The sequence below is a fragment of the Pinus tabuliformis genome, chromosome 9 (genome assembly GCF_031772625.1).
Source record: "Pinus tabuliformis cultivar Carrire ecotype Pingquan chromosome 9, CPIR1, whole genome shotgun sequence".
Taxonomy (NCBI): Eukaryota; Viridiplantae; Streptophyta; class Pinopsida; order Pinales; family Pinaceae; genus Pinus; species Pinus tabuliformis.
The window spans coordinates 737,660,339-737,681,473 of record NC_142307.1 but is presented as its reverse complement, the minus strand read 5'-3'; the positions used below and the strand labels follow the sequence as shown (position 1 = coordinate 737,681,473).

Here is a 21,135-nt window from a genome sequence, read left to right as displayed (position 1 = left end):
AATGAACTTAGTTATTGTTTAGATTCAAGTAGAGAGAGAGACTAACTTAGTCTCTTGATTGTCCTCTCATGTACTAATCCAAACTAAAGTAAGAGTCATTCATGAGCATACGAAATGAAATGACTTGAAACATAAAAAAACAAAAGAATGAATTTCAATTACCATATAAATCATTGGAGAGAGAGCCTAACTTAGACTCTTGGTATCTCCTCATATGATACTTGAAACATAAAAGCAAAAGAATGAATTTTAATTATCATGCAAATCAAATGGAGAGAGAGTCTAACTTAGACCCTTGGTTGTTCTCTCACATGCTGATAAGATTTTAATTCAAAACTCATTCATCAATCAAATCCTTAAACATCTAAACAATGAAATGAAACAAGATCTAATATGAAATAACATGTTTCTCTCATCCTTTTAGAGCGAGCTCAATTCTCTTAAGAACAAGACAAATTATTCCATGTACTACATTAAGAAAACTTATATCTAAAACTACATAAATTCATATCCTACATTCACACAATTTATATCTAAAACTACATAATGGAAATATATGAAAAATGAAGCCCTATTCTATTCCATCATCAATTGGATACAATGCTCTAAGAGTCCTCCCCTTTGGAATGGAGGAGGTGCTCCTATTTATACAAAAACTAAGATAACAACCTCATAAATGTAGACCCACTATTCTCTCCTTTGACCCAAATATTTCTCAACCAATGATGACACATAACCCTATCCTCCATGATCTCCTCCATGAAGCTTATCTTTTCAAATTCGAATTTGATCATTCATGGTCACATAAAGATGCCCTGGAAGCTTCCTTGGAACCTACACATGTCACCAAAACAACCCACTTTCCATATATAAAGTAAAATATATTATTTTCTAATATTTAATCAAGAATTTCTCTCAAAAATGCTTAAAAATAAACAATATTTGGAAAATATAAATGAGACCCATTAATGGTGAATAGTAGGGAAAATGGAGTGACAAGGTGATGAATAGTGAGCGAAATAATGGAAGCATAAGTGAAAAATGTATGGTAATGAGTGCCATTTTTGGAGCCCAACATACTTCCCAACTGAAGTTCTTGCATGTCCTCATGCAAGCTACTACAATGATTTATTTGATTTGATTCTTAAATGAGCTTCCTTTTAACTTTGCACATCTTTGGATAACTTTTATTTGTTTGCAAAGCATTGACATATTTTAATGATTGGTTCTTGTGTTACAATCATTATTTACTTTGATCTCTTCTTAATGATTGGTTCTTGTGTTACAATCATTATTTACTTTGATCTCTTTTTAATGATTGGTTCTTGTGTTTACAATCATTATTTACTTTGTTGAGATCTCTTTTTAATGATTGGTTCTTGTGTTTACAATCATTATTTACTTTGTTGAGATCAATCATATGCTCATCATTTTGTAGTAGTTTTTATTGTGAGAAGACTATGTGGGTTAAGATGTAATATGAATGAGGAAAAAGAATGAAGTGTGAAATTCCCCCCTCCCCAACTGATGGTTTTTGGCAATTTTAAATGAGAAAGGAAATAGTGAAATAATGGAATATTTTCCAAATATCATCATTTTAGCATCTAAAAAGAATTTCAAGATTAAAGGTTAGAAAACATCATACCTTACTTACCTAAGGAAGTGGATGAATCATGCATGTTCAGCTGCCACAATTCTGCGCTGAAGCTTCTTCTTCAAGTTGTGGATGAAAGATGGATCTGTATTGTCATATCGGCTGCTGGATTCTCTGCTACTAGATGATGAATCTGAGGAGTCCGTTGAACATGGCTGAAAGTCGTATCTGCTGCTGGATGATGAATCCAATGAGTCTGCTGAATATGGGTGAAAATATATAAGGCTTGGAAGGTATAAAATATAGAAGTTACATTTTCCTCCCAGCCTTATTTATTGACTTGTCCTCAAGTGAAATACAATGTATACAATGAATGGAAATACAATGAATGGAAATTGGCTTCATCTGCTACAAAATATGGGTCTTCAAGTCTTCAACGCTTGATGGCACAAATCTTCCTATGTGATTAAATGTGTCGATGTCGAACATAGCAAGAAGTTGTTGACTTAGTGGCCATTAATGAATGCCCCTAGCCAACACAAGAGCTCCCACCATTGATTCCAATGGGAGTCAGGATGCCTAACACATCTTTGTAGGTACGAATAAATTTGTCGTAGTCGAGTCACCTACTAGATCCAACGAACAAGGGATATTAATGTACTCCCATTGTTCATTGGCAAGAGTACTTGCCATTAAGGCATGCAAGCCTCTAGGTGTTTGTTTAATGATACTTAGACTCTAGGACTTTGACTCAAGCAAGGTGTTATTGGCGGAAATGAAGGGGAATGGTAATGACATGGAAAATGACAATATGCTTGTAAGGAATGGATGTAAGGAAATGCATGGTGTAGAACTCTTGCTGTGAAAAATGGATATGGAAGTGTCACGCCTTATGGATGTACGATTGGTGGAATTCAAAATCTTTTTCAGGGAGGGAGGCGGAAGGTAGTGGTTGTGGAGATGGATTTGTCTTCAGAATTCTTCATGAATTTAGTCTTTGGAATACTAATTGTCGTCACAATGTAATCTCCTGAATGATCACTTTGTTATCCTGTAACCTGTGAAAAAAAACTTGGCAGAAAGAAAACATAAGTTTGTTCAAGAAGAATTGCGCATTTCCTTCATGATTCTTACGCAAAAATTTCATACCAAATAAAACAAATTTAGGAAAAATCAAATTGTTGAAAGTAACTCAGTTCATGATATCAATTTCAATCCAATCTTAAAAACAACCGTGAAAAATAATACTCCCTGTTTGTGTTAGATAACTCATGAAATGTGCTTGGCAATTCTATTCTGCATATTAGTGCATCATAAAGCATACAACAGAAAGATGTGATGAGTTAATGCCAACTTGAAGCTATCGAAACAAGAATCCTCCAATGTTTGATAAATCGATTTTTGAAATTTGTTTCCAAGTATTCCATTTTTTTTAAAAGCTGTGTGAATTTTGTGAACTTTTATTTTTTTTGAAAAAAAAATTTGAATTTTTTTTTTTTTTTGTTAATAAAACAAATAATAATAAAAAAATAAGAAAATCATGAGAAAATTGTTTTGTTTTTTTTTTAACAACAAATTTTTAAAAAGAAAATATCAAATGTAATAAATAAATGAAAACAATATTTTTTATTTTATTTTTTATGTTGATTTAGAAAATATCAAATGTGATAAATAAATGAGAATTTTTTTTATTTATTTTTTTTTTATGTTGATTTTTTTTATTTATTTAGTTTTTTTTTTAAAACAATAAATTAAAAAACATAATTTTTTCTTAATTTATTATTTAAATTGAAATGTTTTAAAGATCAACAAAATTTTATTTATTAAAACCTAATAAAGGAAAAAAAAAATTCTAAAAATATACTATAACTAAAATGAAGTTAGTTTTTTTTTTAAGAAAAAAAAAAACAAATTCTATTAAAAACTAATAAAGAAAATTTCTAAAAATAAACTAACACTAAATGGATTTTCTTCTAATATCCCTAAAAAAACACACAAAATCCTCTAGGATCAATGAAAAATCTGGCTTTTTGTCTAGAAAATCAAGAGGAGATAATGCAAATGCCAAATCTCTCAAAGATAAGTCAAATCCAATTTTTTATCACTAAATTGAATATAGAGGAGGCAAATGGAGTTGTGACCAGAGCTCTGCGTATTCGTTGGTGGCATATGCGTTTGATGACATGATAATTACAGGTCTCTCCTTCAAACCCTTGATTTCCTTCAGTCTCTTAGCCTGTTAGTTCTGGCATGCAATAATCTGATCTTCACTGGATTAGTGCAAACAGAGGCTGTCGCGTGCTCTTTGTTTGTGCTCGGAGGATGTGCTGATGATAAGCAGTTGCAGAAGTTTACAACTATAAACTCTCCATAAGTCCTCTGTTTCGTCAAATCGGGTTTTGGTTCTATCTGTATTGGTCACAACTCCATGGTGTAATTGAACAATATTCAATCCTCGTGCCTTATATTTGGGGAAAAGGAACTCGTGTCATAATCGGACTCCTCCTGATTGTTGTAAAATTCTCTGTCTTCATCCCACTTCAGGACCTATATTTGAAAGTTTCTTCTACACTGTCCCTATCTCGAGCTTTGACTTGCCCTACAAATAATTTACGATTGCTAATTGATGTGAATAGCAATTTGAATTTCATAGCAACATAATAGTATGCCTAATGAGCCAATGATGAATTGTTATGATGTGCCTTGACAGGATTGAAATCGTTGAACCACTCGCATGTTGTAAGAGGAACTGGCATATTTATGAAACAATGGTGCTTTACCACATTCTCGAGTAGCTCTTTGCTCAAGATCATCTTATTTCTGAGGTGACCATTACTCTCAGCCCACATCTGGTCATAATCACTGAGACCAATGCAAAAGATTACGGCCCGAACATCCTCAAACATATCCAGCCATTTGCAGCCTTCATTCAAGTCTTTCGCATTCGGCCTGATAAGCTGGTACCTCACAAGAGGACACTGGTAATCAACACCATCATGGTAAAATTCTGAATTTGAGTTCCTGTCATCCATTGAAAATTCAAAAACAAGCTAACTCCTTTACTTTGGGTCACTCCTTCTGCACATAAAATGTCTTCATCAGAAGGCTCGTATTCATTACTGGCTATTGCAGCAACCTGCCCCAAAAAGTAACCAGCAACATCGGGAAGCATGTGCAGCTCATTTCTTCTTTTACATGTCGCCTGAATTGCAGGGTCCCTCCATGATTTCTCAACCAAAGGAGCATACTCACGTGTGGCAGCTGGGAAAAAGTTATCAAAATCCCCCATCGCCACAATTTTCAGAAGCCAGTCAGAAAAGGCCTTCAATCTCGGTTGGATGGAATAAACACTTTGAACATCAGCTTCTTGTTCACTCTCCCCTGATGAGATAGGTCGATCCTGTGCATTGTAATCTCTTTCTGTCAAACTTTCTTCCTCAAAACGCTCACGAGCCTCTAGCAAGATACTAAGGTATTTGTACAGGTTGCTTTGTATCATCAGCTTAATATTTTGCAGCTCTTCCTCGGAAAGTATGTCACCCTTGTATATAGTTCTTGCCTTGCGCTTGCTACGATTCTTCTTCAATTTTGTTGAGGATACAGTCTTCCTCTATGATGTTTCACTTGTTCCAAAGAAACAAAAACAAAGAAATAGGTGTCGTGGCAAAGATCCAACAAATTGGTGCGCATAGCAAAAAAACTACAACCATTTCATATCCAATTGTTCGCCTTGTGACAGAAGATGGTATTGGGTTTATTCAATTAATGAAGACAAACCGATCAGGATCTCAGAAGGCAAAGAATTTAGTTTGAAAGGTTATTTTTCATTTTTTTTTTTATTTTAATTTTTTCAAATTTTTTTTTAATAAATAAATAAAATAATGAAATTAAACCTATATCTAATAAAAATGGTTAGTTTTCAAAAAGTTGTTTTTTTTAATGTTTTGCTTTTTTTTAATATTAAAAACCAAAAAAATATGGTTAGTTTTCAAAAAGTAATCTATTTTTTAATTTTTGTTTTTAATGTTGTTCGTATTTAATGTTTTGCATTTTTTTTAAATATCTAAAAAAATGGTTAGTGTTTTTCTAAAATATCTAAAAAACAAAAACAAAAAAAATGGTTAGTTTTTTTCATTTTTTTTTTAATAATAATATGTGTATATACATATATTATTATTATTTTGTGGAATTTTTTTGTTTTTTTGTTTTTTAATCTAAAATTAAAAACTAAATTTTTTTATTTTTTTAAATCTAAAACTAAAAAAAACTAAATTTCATCTAAAAAATTTAAAGATGTTTTTTTTCATTCACAAAATTCTTTGTTGTCTTTTTGCAAATTAGTTCTCCAGCAAGAGTATGTTTATTTGAACAAAATCAATAGACTTTCTGATCTTCCTGATCGCACGAAGCGCAGGAAGAGAGCATACTAATTGCTTGATTCGTTTTTATTTATGCAGAGGGGTGTTTTTGAAAAGACGAAATTTAAAACTAGCTAAACACTAAAACATCAGAAAACGCAAATTTAAACTCCTTTGTGAAGATCCTGCTGTCACCAGGTTTCACAAATTATTTTGTCTAAAGAAAAATACTAGTACAAAATTAAATTCCTAATGCCTAATCCCTTAGCACCATCCCCGACAACGGCGCCAAAATGTTGGGCAATTTATTGGACTTAAATTCCTGCATAAATTATCGACCAGGGAAACTCGTAAACTTGTGATGATGCTAGCACAATATATGCAGGAGTAGGCAACTAACTCTATGTCTAACTAAATTATTTAAGATTCAATACAATATGCAAGGGAAGAGGTTCCTAACTAAGGAGGTCCTGGTTGTCCTTCCCTACAGTATCATATGAAACTAAAAACTTAAAATGAAAACAAGAGAATGAACTTAATTATTGTTTAGATTCAAGTAGAGAGAGAGACTAACTTAGTCTCTTGATTGTCCTCTCATGTACTAATCCAAACTAAACTAAGAGTCATTCATGAGCATACGAAATGAAATGACTTGAAACATAAAAAAACAAAAGAATGAATTTCAATTACCATATAAATCATTGGAGAGAGAGCCTAACTTAGACTCTTGGTATCTCCTCATATGATACTTGAAACATAAAAGCAAAAGAATGAATTTTAATTATCATGCAAATCAAATGGAGAGAGAGTCTAACTTAGACCCTTGGTTGTTCTCTCACATGCTGATAAGATTTTAATTCAAAACTCATTCATCAATCAAATCCTTAAACATCTAAACAATGAAATGAAACAAGATCTAATATGAAATAACATGTTTCTCTCATCCTTTTAGAGTGAGCTCAATTCTCTTAAGAACAAGACAAATTATTCCATGTACTACATTAAGAAAACTTATATCTAAAACTACATAAATTCATATCCTACATTCACACAATTTATATCTAAAACTACATAATGGAAATATATGAAAAATGAAGCCTTATTCTATTCCATCATCAATTGGATACAATGCTCTAAGAGTCCTCCCCTTTGGAATGGAGGAGGTGCTCCTATTTATACAAAAACTAAGATAACAACCTCATAAATGTAGACCCACTATTCTCTCCTTTGACCCACATATTTCTCAACCAATGATGACACATAACCCTATCCTCCATGATCTCCTCCATGAAGCTTATCTTTTCAAATTCGAATTTGATCATTCATGGCCACATAAAGATGCCCTGGAAGCTTCCTTGGAACCTACACATGTCACCAAAACAACCCACTTTCCATATATAAAGTAAAATATATTATTTTCTAATATTTAATCAAGAATTTCTCTCAAAAATGCTTAAAAATAAACAATATTTGGAAAATATAAATGAGACCCATTAATGGTGAATAGTAGGGAAAATGGAGTGACAAGGTGATGAATAGTGAGCGAAATAATGGAAGCATAAGTGAAAAATGTATGGTAATGAGTGCCATTTTTGGAGCCCAACAAACTTCAAGAAGTTATGCGGAGAAGATGTGGGACCTGATCTGGTTAATCCATCTAAGTATAGATAGTTTATTGGGGCTCAAATGTTCTTAGTGAACACCCGTTTAGACATATTCTATGTAGTGAACACGTTAATTCAATTCATGACTAAGACTCTCCATGCACATTGGATCACTTCTAAACACATTTTCAGAGATTTGCATGGGACGATCACCCTTGGTATGAGATATTCTAACAGAGATGTCCTCCTTCATAAATATATCGATGTTGATTGGGCAGGAAACTTTATCAACAAGAAGAGTACACTTGGATGTTTCTTTAGCCTTGGATATGCCATGATATCTTAGATGAGAAAGAAGCAAAAGTTTTCAGCATCGAGTACCATCGAGGCAAAGTATATTGCCGCTAGCATGGCTAGCTACGAAGCAGTTTGGTTGAGGAATCTCTTTAGAGAGCTATTTGAGTAGGTCCTAGACACTACAGTGATATATTGCGATAAGAAGAGTGGGATCCATCTGGCAGAGAATCTTATATTTCATGAAAAGTCCAAGCACATAGATATTTGATGCCATTACATTTGAGACATGGCACAGAGAGGAGCCGTTAGACTCCACCATATATCGACAAATGAGCAGATTATAAATATTCTCATGAAGGCTTTTCCAAAAGGGAAGTTCTTGTTCTTTAGACAAAAGCTTGGACTAGTGGATGTAACCCCTCTAGATAAGGGGCATCGTTGATCGAGGACACTGATCCAACTCTTCCCCTCTGTTTGAGCTCCTAGGGTGTGGAATTGAGATGGAGGGCTTCTGAGGTTGAGGGATCTCTAGACAATAGGGTATTAACAATATTTATCACCCATAGGGTGTGTGTGATCCTTTTTTGTTTTGACACGTTGGGTATCTCCCCCTATCATGGTATTTGCAAATTATACCCAAGTTTTTGTCATACCCACAAGTCGGGCTTGTTGGGATGGCCCCTCCCCGTTTGGAAAATGGGTTGAGGAGGCTTGGGGGTGTGTGATCCTTACCCTTGGTAAGTCAGGTATCTCACCCAAGCTCAGATTATGATGCAAGTGTTCTACCACATGAATATTGAGGGTCTTTGATGGGAATATTAGCAGGAAATAAGATGGGTTGAGATGTGCTCCCCTATACCAACTATTGCTTGATATGGGGTTGAATATGTTTTGCTCCACCATGTAGATTTAGGTTGATATGTGCCCCCTGATATTGTTTCAGATTGAAATGCTCTCTCCAACATTATAGATGGTGGAATCTAATTCTCCCCGATGATTCTTCCTCTTTAGATTCGAGAATGTTTCAACAGATAGAGTGAGTAGAGATGGGACATGATATAATGGTAAGATACATATATTACATGATGTAGTTGGAATTTATCCCTAGCTGAGAGGGAGTGTTAATTTTGAATATTAGTGACAAATTCCAACCATGGGTCTAGTTTCCTCTTTTTGATAGGACCGATTTTGACTATTGAAGTGCTCAATTGGGACAAGGGAAAGTGTACTTATGAAGAAAATCCCACACGTGCACATTTGGATAGGTAGGCCCTAACAAAAAAATGGTCACCCTTGGAACCCTATAAATGGAGGTGACCTTAAGCTCATTTGGACACCACCAAGCATCATCTTCTTCTCTTCTTAATTGATTTGTTCGCATGGGTTTGAGGTTGTGAAGAGGAAAGAGGTTTGCACAAGTCTGAAATTACAGGGTTGGAAGCCCGCATGTGTTCTAGGGTTTTGGGTCACAAATGTGGGCTCGACAAAGGAAATTTTTAGCTATAACCATAGGCTAACAAACTCAAGGGTGTAGTTGGAAGGTCTCAACCGCATGCATAACTCTTCCTCCATGCGGTTGGGCTCTAGGGCTAAATTTTAACAGTTGACCACAGGTAGGACAAGTTGACTTTAATCTAGGTTGATGTTAGGAACATATTTATGAATATTGTTGGGTTATCTTTGTTGGATGATTTTGTATTAGGCTCATTTTACTCTATGTTGAACATTTTATGAAAATATAATATAAGAATTATTTCAAAGGGTTTTCTCCATCGTGGATTTTTCCCTGGGCTTTGACCAAATTTAGTGTCTCTTGTTGATGTGTTGATTGTCTCCTTTGTCATTGCACTTATTGTTTTATCTTCAATTACTATTGATGGTTGGAAATATTAATTATTATTGAAAGATTGATAATACAAGAATTGGATTGGGCTAAATTAAGTGATACAACTTAGAACAAGCTGAAATTTAACAAATAGCGGGATGTTAATAATTCTCACTATTGTTTTGACTCAAAATTGTTTACGAGGGTCTCGAGATCAGGCTTAGGGATTCTGAATTTTTGCAAGAATTGCTTTGTTACACTTTTGTACACTACATTTCTTTAATATAATCTCAACCATTTGTTGATTCCAATATCCACGAACAGTAAAGCAAAAGTAGTACTTCTACCAACTATTTTCTTTGATTTATTTTTTGAATCTAATCTTATGTTTTATTACCTGTGCTCATGATTAGTTGAATGAAATGTTATCACCTTTGATGTATTTATTTTGCTTATTACGAGTATAAGTTTTACAAAATTGTATGTGAATGTTCCTATGAATTAATTCAATTAGCTATTTAATTGAATTAATTATGTTTAAACTGTTATAATTAATGATAAAATTTGGATATCTACATTTTCATGTTATTCATTATCATTCTATTCACAAAAATATATCGATACCCAAGTTATGAAGTAGTTATTAGCTTATATCACATTTTAGCTTATGTTTCTATTTATTGTTTTATCAGATATTGTGGATCTCATAAGATGATTTCCATACAACATTCACCTTTTATAAGCCTCCATCCATTGGAGAAACTTTTCTATGGGTAACTGGGCCCAATTCTTAACCAGTCAGAACCACCATACCAAATGGAAAAGTGTCTGAATTGGGGCTCAAATTGGTGGTCTCCTAAATGTTGATGAGTACAATTTTGGCCATCAATATGTATCACTAGTGCTTGTTGTTACAGCTAATAAACCTATAACGGCTTTCCATGTGTTGATAAACCACTTAGAGCTTGTTGAATGGGATGATAAACCACTTGGGTTCTTGTTGGAAGGTTTATAAACCATTAGACAAGTGGAGACATTGTGGTGCTTACTATGTGAAGTAATTGATGAACCACATGGATAGTGTGCTCCAGATTCCTATAGTTCTTACCTTTAAAATATAGCTAATAAAACACTCTTAAAGTGATATCATCCTGCTAAACTGAGCAGAACTTCATTGAGCCTTGGGTATGTTAGTTCCAGTCTTCGCAGCTTGTCACCAGGGATCAACATGAACTCTTACTATGTCTGGTTTTGTGAGATGTTTTGCACATGATGTTCAGCACAAAACATGTCACAAGTGTGTCCATCAGAAGAAGCTCGGAAAAATATTTCCAACGGTATATCACACTCCCATAACCGGCTCCCGGATTAGAAGATATAATCGAAATGAATGAGTGATTCTTGGTTATGCATGTTTTGAGGTCAGTTGTTGCACATAATGACAAGTTTAGTACAAAATCAGTTTCTGAAATAATGGTAAGGAATTTTTCAAAAGTGAAAGAGGTTTTTGTTCATCACATACCAAATAACAAAAAAATCCTTCATTTTATGCACAGGTGCTACTATGTGGGAGATATACAGTGATATTTGGAGCCTACATTAAAACAAAGCAAATTTTTCATATTTTCTACTCTTTTAGTCATTTTAGTGTGGTGCCATTTTACAACATATGGAAAGTAATTTTGCAAAACCCAAGGAGGTTTTTGTTAATCATGCACCATATAACAAAAAAATATTTCATTTTATTCACAGGTGTCATGAATTGGAATATGTGACTAGATCGTTACAGCTCATTTTCACAGATTTAAATTTTTAATGATTTTCTGTTTTAGAGATGATTTTGTGGCACATATTACGAGAACCTGGAAACGAATTTCCAAAATTTGAGAGATGGTTTTCTCAAACATTAACTTATCTACAAAAACCTCTTTCCATTTTGTAACAAGTACTATGGTTTAGGAGATACGAGTTCATCTTCAACACCTATTTTCAGAAATTCAGTCCAAGTTTAATGTAACTGATTCTATTTTGAAGAAAATGGTTGAGCTCAATTCCCTTAGTACAAGGATGATAAAATGTATATATTTTATGAATTTCATAGTATAGGGGTTGGATTTTGGCAGAATGTTGGACTCTTGTGGATGCATTGAACTATTTTGTATATCACTTCTGCAGTTTGGCAAGGAAATAAACCAGGGTTTTGCAGCATTTTGTGGGATTCTTGTAGTAATGTGAATTAGCATTGTTTTCTTCTCTGTAATTTAGTTGATTTTATGTTTATATGTGTCATCATCTCTATTATTTTGCATAACTAAATGAATCAAGTGTAAAAGGTAGAATCCATTGGTGTTTCAGTGCTCTACCTTGGGGTTTATTTAGTTTTACATGTTTTCTACTATCTGAAAAGGACTCATGACACTTGCATGCCATCTCCAGCTCCTCAACAGTCTTTAGACTCACCATTACACTCATTTCAAAGTGCTGAAACACTTGCCTACCTCGCCCCACATAAACCTCTACAAATCTGTGTTGATTTCCTGGACCCAAAGCTGCCTTCCTCATTTGATCCAACAACCAACCATTAAAATCAATCAAAATCCTCTGAGCATATACGTAGCCTAAAATTAGTATTCATACCAGTCATCTCAAGCCTTACTTGCCATATTTTCTTTGAGATTGACAAGGAGAGAGCCCTCTCCCGACCTGGTAGCGCTAGCTACCAGGTTAAGCATGGTTTGATGTTACCCTAGACCTGCCGTTCTCAGTCTGAGGTAGATTTAGGCCCTAACATAGTGGCGACTCTACTGGGGAGAGGTGACAGATCTTCTCCGAGAAAGATCATTCAAGTTGTAGATCTGATTGTTGATGGTGGACAACAGTCAGACACATATGAAGGCTGAAACATTCACCTGGCGACTCCAACTCAATCCAGAGATTCCAGCGCTCACTGATCCATTCATGCACTAAAATAAAATGGTAGGGTATGTGGCAAACCCTGTGTTTTGTGAAGTTTTAAAATAAGTTTGAGATCAGTTAGTGGATATTGAAATTGATGAAGTATTTTTCATTACTGTGCTTCAATGTTTGAGATCTCCGAAGTTTCCTCCTAAAGCTAAAACTGGTTTCTTTGAGTTAGTTGTTGAAAATTTTGAGAAGGAGATTCAGTATTTAAATGATCAGATCCAATCATATGAATTCTGAGATCCCAAAAAGTTCTTGGAAACTCTCCCTCCTTCAAAACAAGAAACAATAGAGCTACCCGTGGATGTTTGCATTGACAGTTTTCAGTTGGAGGTCTGTGTTGAGGAGTTAGGGCAGCAAACAAAGTCTAGTTTCTTTGATCCTATTGTCGCATATATGGAGTATTTTTTCAGTTTGAATGATAAGTCAGATTGTCTTTCACACAACCAAATTTAGTTTGTGCATGGATGGCTATCAGCATTTCTAATTGTGTCCTAGTTCGAGCACTTCCAAGCAGCATCCTTGTCACAGTTATTTGATTGGTTAATCTGGCATTACATTGTTACTTGATCTATCAATTTTGTAGAAAATTAGGTTAGATTTGAACATAAATAAGCTGCCTGAGGCAACATTTCAGTTTCCGGTATTTGTTTATGTACAGGTTGCAGTATGCATATGTTTTTGGATTGGTATGAGTTGTTTTGGGTTTGCATTTGTTTGACCATATTTCCCAATGGATGAGGCACTTGTTCAATGTTTTTCTTGACACCTCCAAGGAGCTTCCATCCCCAATGGAGTTGATGTTAGTTCCAGTCTTCGCAACCTGTCACCAGGGATCAACATGAGCTCTTACTATGTCTGGTTTTGTTAGATGTTTTGCACATGATGTTCAGTACAAAACATGTCACAAGTGTGTCCATCAAAAGAAGCTCGGAAAAATATTTCCAATGGTATATCACACTCCCGTAACTGGCTCCCAGATTAGAAGTTATGATCGAAATGAACGAGTGATTCTTGGTTATGCATGTTTTGAGGTCAGTTGCTGCACATAATGACAAGTTTAGTACAAAATAAGTTTCTGACATAATGGTAAGGAATTTTTCAAAAGTGAAAGAGGTTTTTGTTCATCACATACCAAATAACAAAAACCTCCTTCCGTTTATGCACATGTGCTACTATGTGGGAGATATACAGTGATATTTGGAGCCTACGTTAAAACAAAGCAAATTTTTCATATTTTTAACTGTTTTAGTCATTTTAGTGCGGTGCCATTTTACAACATATGGAAAGTAATTTTGAAAAAACCATGGCGTTTTTTGTTAATCACAAGCCATATAACAAAAAACTCTTTCATTTTATTCACAGGTGTCATGAATTGGGATATGTTACTAGATCTTTACAGCTCATTTTCACAGATTTAAATGTTTAATGATTTTCTGTTTTAGAGATGATTTTGTGGCACAAATTACAAGCAACTGGAAATGAATTTCCAAAATTTGAGAGAGGTTCCTCTCCAACATGAATGTATCTACAAAAACCTCTTTTATTTTTGTAATAGGTGCTATGGTTTAGGAGATACGAGTTCATCTTCAACACCTATTTTTAGAAATTCGGTCCAAGTTTAATGTAACTGATTCTATTTTGAAGAAAATGGTTGAGCTCAATTCCCTTGGTACAAGGATGAGAAAATGTATATATTTTATGAATTTCATAGTTTAGGGATTGGATTTTTGCAGAAGGTTGGACTCTTGTGGATGCATTGAGCTATTTTGTACATCACTTCTGCAGTTTGGCAAGGAAATAAACCAGTGTTTTGCAGCATTTTGTGGGATTCTTGTGGCAATGTAAATTAGCATTGTTTTCTTCTATGTAATTCAGTTTATCTTATGTTTATATGTGCCATCATCTCTCTTATTCTGCATAACTAAATGAATCAAGTGTAAAAGGTAGAATCCATTGGTGTTTCAGTGCTCTGCCTTGGGGTTTATTTAGTTTTACATGTTTTCTACTGTCTAAAGAGGACTCATGACACTTGCATGCCCTCTCCAGCTCCTCACCAGTCTTTAGACTCACCATTACACTCATTTCAAAGTGCTAAAACACTTGCCTACCTCGCCCCACAAAAACCTCTGCAAATCTATGTTGATTTCCCGGACCCAAAGCTGCCTTCCTCATTTGATCCAGCAACCAACCATTAAAATCAATCAAAATCCTCTCAGCATATACATAGCCTAAAATTAGTATTCATACCAGTCATCTCAAGCCTTACTTGTCATATTTTCTTTGAGATTGACAAGGAGAGAGTCCTCTCCTGACCTGGTAGGGCTAGCTACCAGGTTAAGCGTGGTTTGATGTTACCCTAGACTTGCCTTTCTCAGCCTGAGGTAGATTTAGGCCCTAACAAGGTAAATCCCTATGATCGTTTACATAGTTGTAGCAATCATTATGGTGCTTATTGTATGAGGTAGTTAATAAACCACCTATATAGTGCACTCCCTCTCTGGTTTAGTTGACATGTCATCGGTATGAAATTCCCTTCAGAAAATAACTCCTGAGAGGCTAAATCCATCTAGGGGGTGGTTACTTGCAAGAAAAACTATAGTCTAGTTGGCCTATGGTTGGGTGGAGAGTTGAAGTGCCTCATTTAGTTGTTAGCCATTTAAGTTAATTAGATAAGTGCATTTACTTGAGTATTTTCTTATGCCATGAATGACTATAAATGTCTATTATGTAATATGAAAGTGTGTGGATTTACATGCATAGTAGAGGAATATTGATGCTTTTGTATGTTATGATGATGAATGTTACTCATATGTATTTACGGATTATGTTGTTTTCATAGGACTCTATGTTGTTTTCATTGTTTGAGCCATGGTGTGGGTTACATGAATAGTCATGAATGTTTGATTCATGTTTTTTGCTGAGTTTTTTTATGGCTAGTGTTAGCCTCCTATACCAATAGGTTTTCATCTCTCATGATTGACAGTGGAAGTGCCAAAAATGCTCACCTTCCATGCTACTAAGGTTCCATTTTTGTGAAGGAAGCAGATAGTTAAAAAATGTAAAGAGGGTATGCCTTAAAAGAAAAATCAAAGGGCAAGAAAATGAATTGGTCAAAGAAAAAATAAAAGAAATGAACCCCAAACAAAGACCATGAAAGTGACTAGTCCAAATTGCCACTACTACTTTGATGGGTGGTCCAACATCTCAAGCTGAGCCTCACCATGTTTTAAATTGCATGTTGTAGACTAGAGAGGAAGTACCTGTTCAAACAATTCAAGCTTGACAGATGACTAGGTGGATAGAGAAATAAAGGAGCCCAACTGCTTAATCTGGGCCCTTGGAAGTCATAAGGGTAGACTTAGATAGGAGGGCAGCAAAAAGAAAAGAGAATTATCAGGGTTTGCAAGGCCAAGTGCACCCATCCTGAGGAAGAAAAAATGTTAGGCATAATAGGCAGGGTAGGGAGTTGAAGGTTGCAGAAAGCAAGATCTAAGCATATCACTTGGAAAAAATCACAATGTTGTCACCAGCAGGAGAAAGGAAAGAGCAATGGCCTATTTGGCAAACTACTAAACCATCACTAACTTCCCTCATCCCCTTCAAAAGTTTCTTACTAACCTCCCCATGAGCACTGCAGGATCTGCCTGATCAGTCCTCCTTATACTCCTCATTTGTAAAAATTTCATGTCAGAAATGACTTCTCTCTTTGAAGAGAAGCCACATTTCCTGTGTAAAAATTCTTTTCATTTTGATCTACTCCCTAACTAAGTTTGTCTCCTAAAAAGCTTAGTATCTATCACTTCCCATTCACATTCCCCTCCAATACTAACTACTAACTCTATCTACACTAAATCCCCTATGTTCCCCTTTCCCTATTACTATAACACCATGGTGTATAAAACCCCAAGCAATGTATAAATATCCCCCCTTTAGCATTATAGCTAAATAACACTTCTAAGGGAGACATTAGCCCACCAGGGACTATAGTCAACCCTGCTTTGGGATTACTCTAACCTCTGGTCAGAGTAATAACCTATACTAAACCTTCATTTACCCTTTTTTCCAAAAAATTCATGAAAAACCCCTTCCCCCCCCTCAAACCCAGCATTCAAAGGTTTTTTAAAACCCATATATTCCAAAACCCACGAAAACCCCCTTAACCAAAGTTTTAAACCCCGAAATATTAAATAAATATTTTATTGGCCGGCGGGTCCCCCCCAAACTTGCACGATGGGTCGGGGCGCCCGCTAGCCCTTGATCTCCCGCCTCCCTCAATCCAACGATGGGCGGGCGATTTGAGTTTTTAACTTGCCGCGCTTTAGCGTCCGGGGAGCAGGTGGTTTTGCTCCCGTACGCTGGATGCATGGCAGCCAGCGGAGGTGTTCGGAGCCCCCCTCCCCGATACCGCCTTCTCCCAAAAGCGGTGCGGGGAGACCGCTTACCGCCTTCCCGCTTACCGCCCCTCCTCTGTCGCGTCACCCCTACGTCATCCTGACGTCATATCTCCGGCCCCCGCCCCTGCACCTCGTGGCCCTCCACATCACCTTGCCACCCCTCACCGTCCGCCACCGTGTCCTGCCATGCTGGCCTCCATCTCAGCACCCACATCACCTTCCGTACTCGGGCCCGCCATCACATCATGCTGCCGTCATCGGCGGAAAAGCACCAATAACCCACATTTTCCAAAATGGTCGTTAAAAACGCACAAAAGAGCCGTTTTGTGTCATTTTCACTCGAAAAAGACAGAGTCGCAGATTTATGCGTTCATTACGAAATTTGCCTCCAAGCCGCCAAATTCAAAGCTGCAGACGCCACAACTCACCAATTTAGCTGCATTGTTAATTCACTGTCAACCTGGAGGCTCTCAGCATCGTTTATCCAGGTATTTTCCATAATTCACCTGTTTTACCCATATTTATCCCAATTCTCTGCAAATTGTCCATAAAACACCTGGTAATTCCCAAATTAAAGGTTGTCTCCCAGTCACTTCTGGACCAAAGCAACCTACATTGCCCACTTCTCCAAAATTTGATGTTAAAACAATAATTCGCTATCTTAATTTGCAAATTCGTCCTCAAGCTGCCCGACATTGTTCCCTTTTGCCGAGTGCAGGCTTGAAAAGCTGCATTTCACCAATTTTAGTCCTGCCCGCCCTCTGCATTTCATCCTCGTTGTTCACAATCCCTGTGAATTTACCCAAGCAGAGCAGAGGCAAGCCTGCCTAGCCTGCCTATTCCTCTTTGAAGAACATATCTAGCACCTGCATTCAATCTGCCAATTGACTTCTAGAAAAGCCTTGCAAGCTATTACACTTACCTTGTAACATTCAGAAATTACATAATGGCTGCTCCTGCACCCACAGCTCTCAGTGTTGCCCCCATAAATCCACCAAATAAAGACCTGGAGTCCTTGCCTCTTGCTGACAGAGATTTCCTCATCCAAGACTTTGTGGGTGATAGGAACCATTTGCAGACCTTCAGGGAATTGAGAGATGACTATTTGAACAACAATGATACATATGGGATATGGGAATCCAATCTGCCTTATTACTTCCTCCCATCTGTCAACATTTTTCCAGAGATTATCCGCCTATGTGCTGAGAATTATGATGCAAATCACAGAGCTATCAAGTCTCCATCTGGGAGCATCCTCTTTCACATTAATGCTGAGTCCATCAACCAGATGCTCAACTTCAAACAAACTCAGCTGTTGTTTCCTTTCTCCATGAACTATCTGCTGGATACAGGTGCCAAGATGTCCACTGCTGACATTCAGAAGATCACCCAGACATTTATGAGGCCTGACCGCCAGCCCACAGGGCCACCTCCCTACTTGTATGTCCACTTTACTGATGTAGGCAAACTTCTGCTGGACATGATTGCTTATGTGTTGGGCTCTAAAACCAGTGAGTTTGTTGATGAGACAGTGCTGGTACTACTAGCTGCTTATAGCCCAGGCCAACCTCCTGCCTACAAATATAATTTTGCTAAATTCATAGCCAACAAGATACATGAGCAGCTTTTCAAAGTAGACAGGGAGGGCATATTCAAGTATTCATCTTACATCTACCACTTGTTCATGTACTACCAGTCCGAGGCTTTTCCATGCCATATTAAAAAGCTGGATTCTAGAGGAGAAAGAAGATCTGTTATCTTCTGTACATCTATCTTCCACCAAGTCCAAATTCACCATATTCATATTGTGAATTTATTGATCAATTTGTATACCCAGTCTCTTGCTTATTGATGAGGTCCCCTCCTCCCAGAGTGTCATTTGAAATACAGAAAACCCTGCAGCTCTCTAAAAATTATAAAATAGGTGATTGGTACCTATACCAGGATCATACAGTCATCAGAATCTATGGCTGTGAGCTCTGTCCATACAGGCTCCCAAAATATGTGCCCATGAGACTGTTTGCCTTGGAGTACTATAGGCAGCTCATTCACTCTGACCTCACCCACTTCCACAGTGCTAAAAAGAAAGCCCATCTCAAGTTTAAGCACCACCTGGGCCCCTTCATCATGAATAAAAAAGAGGGATGGCAAGATGCTGAGCAAATCCTCAAAGACAAGTACAAGCTCTCAAACAGCTTCCGGTGGGTCCCTTATGACCTTGAAGGCTTCATCTGTGCCAGGAGGGTTAAGTACAGGCTGCTATACTATGAGCATTGTAAATATCCACATATTGAGTAGTATGCCAATCGGCAAGAATGGCAACAAGATACATTAATTGAGAAATTAACTGAAGAAGAGATAATGCAAAAGAATGTCAAGGATTTGGAAAAGACTCTTGACTTAGATTCTGTGCAGCAGGTAATCTTCAAGCAACCACATCCAGTGGGAGAAGGGACCTCAGCTACAACAACTGCACCAGCCACCCAAGCGCCTTCTACAGCAGCATCAGGCACAGACAAAGGTAAAGGAATAATGGGTGCTGAAGAGGAAACAGTAAAAGAGCAGCCTGCCTCCTCAATTGGGCAGCAACAAGAGCAGACCCCTCCACCACAAACAGAACCACCAGCAGCACCTATTTTGCAGACTCCAGCACATGAGGAGAGGGGTAAGAAAAGAGACAGAGAAGAGTCCACTCCTGCTAGTGGATCCTCCCAGCAACCTGAGGCCAAGAGGCAAAAGGTTGACTCCCCAGTGATAGAAGAAATAAGTGAAGAAGTCCTTGACAGTCCAAGGAAAGAAGGGGAAGACAACCAGCAAACGGGTACAAGCTCCTTTCAGCAGGAGCAAGGATTGCAGCTTGGCTTGGAGGTGTCCTCCTCCACTCAGCAGAGCAAGAAGCCTTCAAGCACTAAGGCTTCTTTCAAACAAATAAAGGCACAAAATGACTTGTTGAGAATAGAAGTATACAAACAGTTTCTCAAAGCAACACCAACCAAGAAAGAAAGGTTGATGTCTGTATATGACATACAAGAGGAGAAAATGATCCTCAGCCACTTCAAACCTAAGGTGCTGCAGCCTCAATCAGCTGCAGATTTTGTAAGAACAAGGGTGGAAGTCATGGCAAAGGACATTCACCCCATGGACCAAATTGAACTGCACAAACAAACGGGAGAAATGGTCTATGCCACCTTGGTAGACAGGGCCACAATGGCCCATGAATTAAAAGAATCATTAAAGAATACCAACATTCAGTTGGATTTTGAGAGAATGTCCTCCATGGCCAAGGAAAACAGAATTAAATCACTAGAGGACATCATCATCGACCTAGGACATGATCCTAAGGACCCAAAGGGCGTGAGGGCCCTCATGAAGAAAAAAGAAGATGATTTTAATGCATTGAAGAAAAGATTGAAACTGTTGCCCACCGAGCACCCCCAAACAGCAGAATTGCAGAAGGAAAAGGAGGCCGATGAGCAACTTGATCTAATAATGCAGCTCAATCAGAAGGTCCTTGATTTGGAAAAGGAGCTAGAAGGGGCACTGCAAGACAAGCAGGGAGAATCTACATTCCAAGCTCCCCCAACTACTTCAACCACTGCAACAACTACAGAGGCAGCAGTTGCCCCTGTAACAACTACAACAACAACAGAAGCAGCAACAACAACAACAGATCCATAGTCCAGTTTAAACATGGAAGATTTGACAAAGGCTATCAAAGAGATGGAGCTCCAGGCTACTGAGATTAAGCAGGCCAAGGAAAAGTTGGCGGAACTAGAGGCCAAATATGATAAGTCAAAAATGACTGTAGCAGAGTAGTCTAGAGAAATTAAGGCCCTCAAAGATAAAATAAAGGCCTTAGAAAAGGAGCTCAAGCTAGAAAGTGCCCTGGCAGAAATCAAGAGAATTCTGTGGGCCCGAATTGACCAATCCATTACTAGACAATGGAAGTCAATTAAGACTGTGCATGAACAAATGGAATTAATTGGCCAAGCACAGATCGAGATTCAGAAGGCCAGAACAATGCTGGGAAACAGGCCTGAGCAGGCTAATAGAATGATAAATTTTCTAAACAATCAAACTAAGGAGGAACTGGCAGCCA

General features: G+C 37.1%; 1 pseudogene; it reads right to left on the bottom strand.

The window, feature by feature from the left end:
* Nucleotides 1-4,042: 4,042 nt before the first annotated feature.
* LOC149150803 (extra-large guanine nucleotide-binding protein 3 pseudogene) overlaps nt 4,043-21,135 on the bottom strand; it is a 63,488-nt pseudogene continuing 46,395 nt past the window's right edge.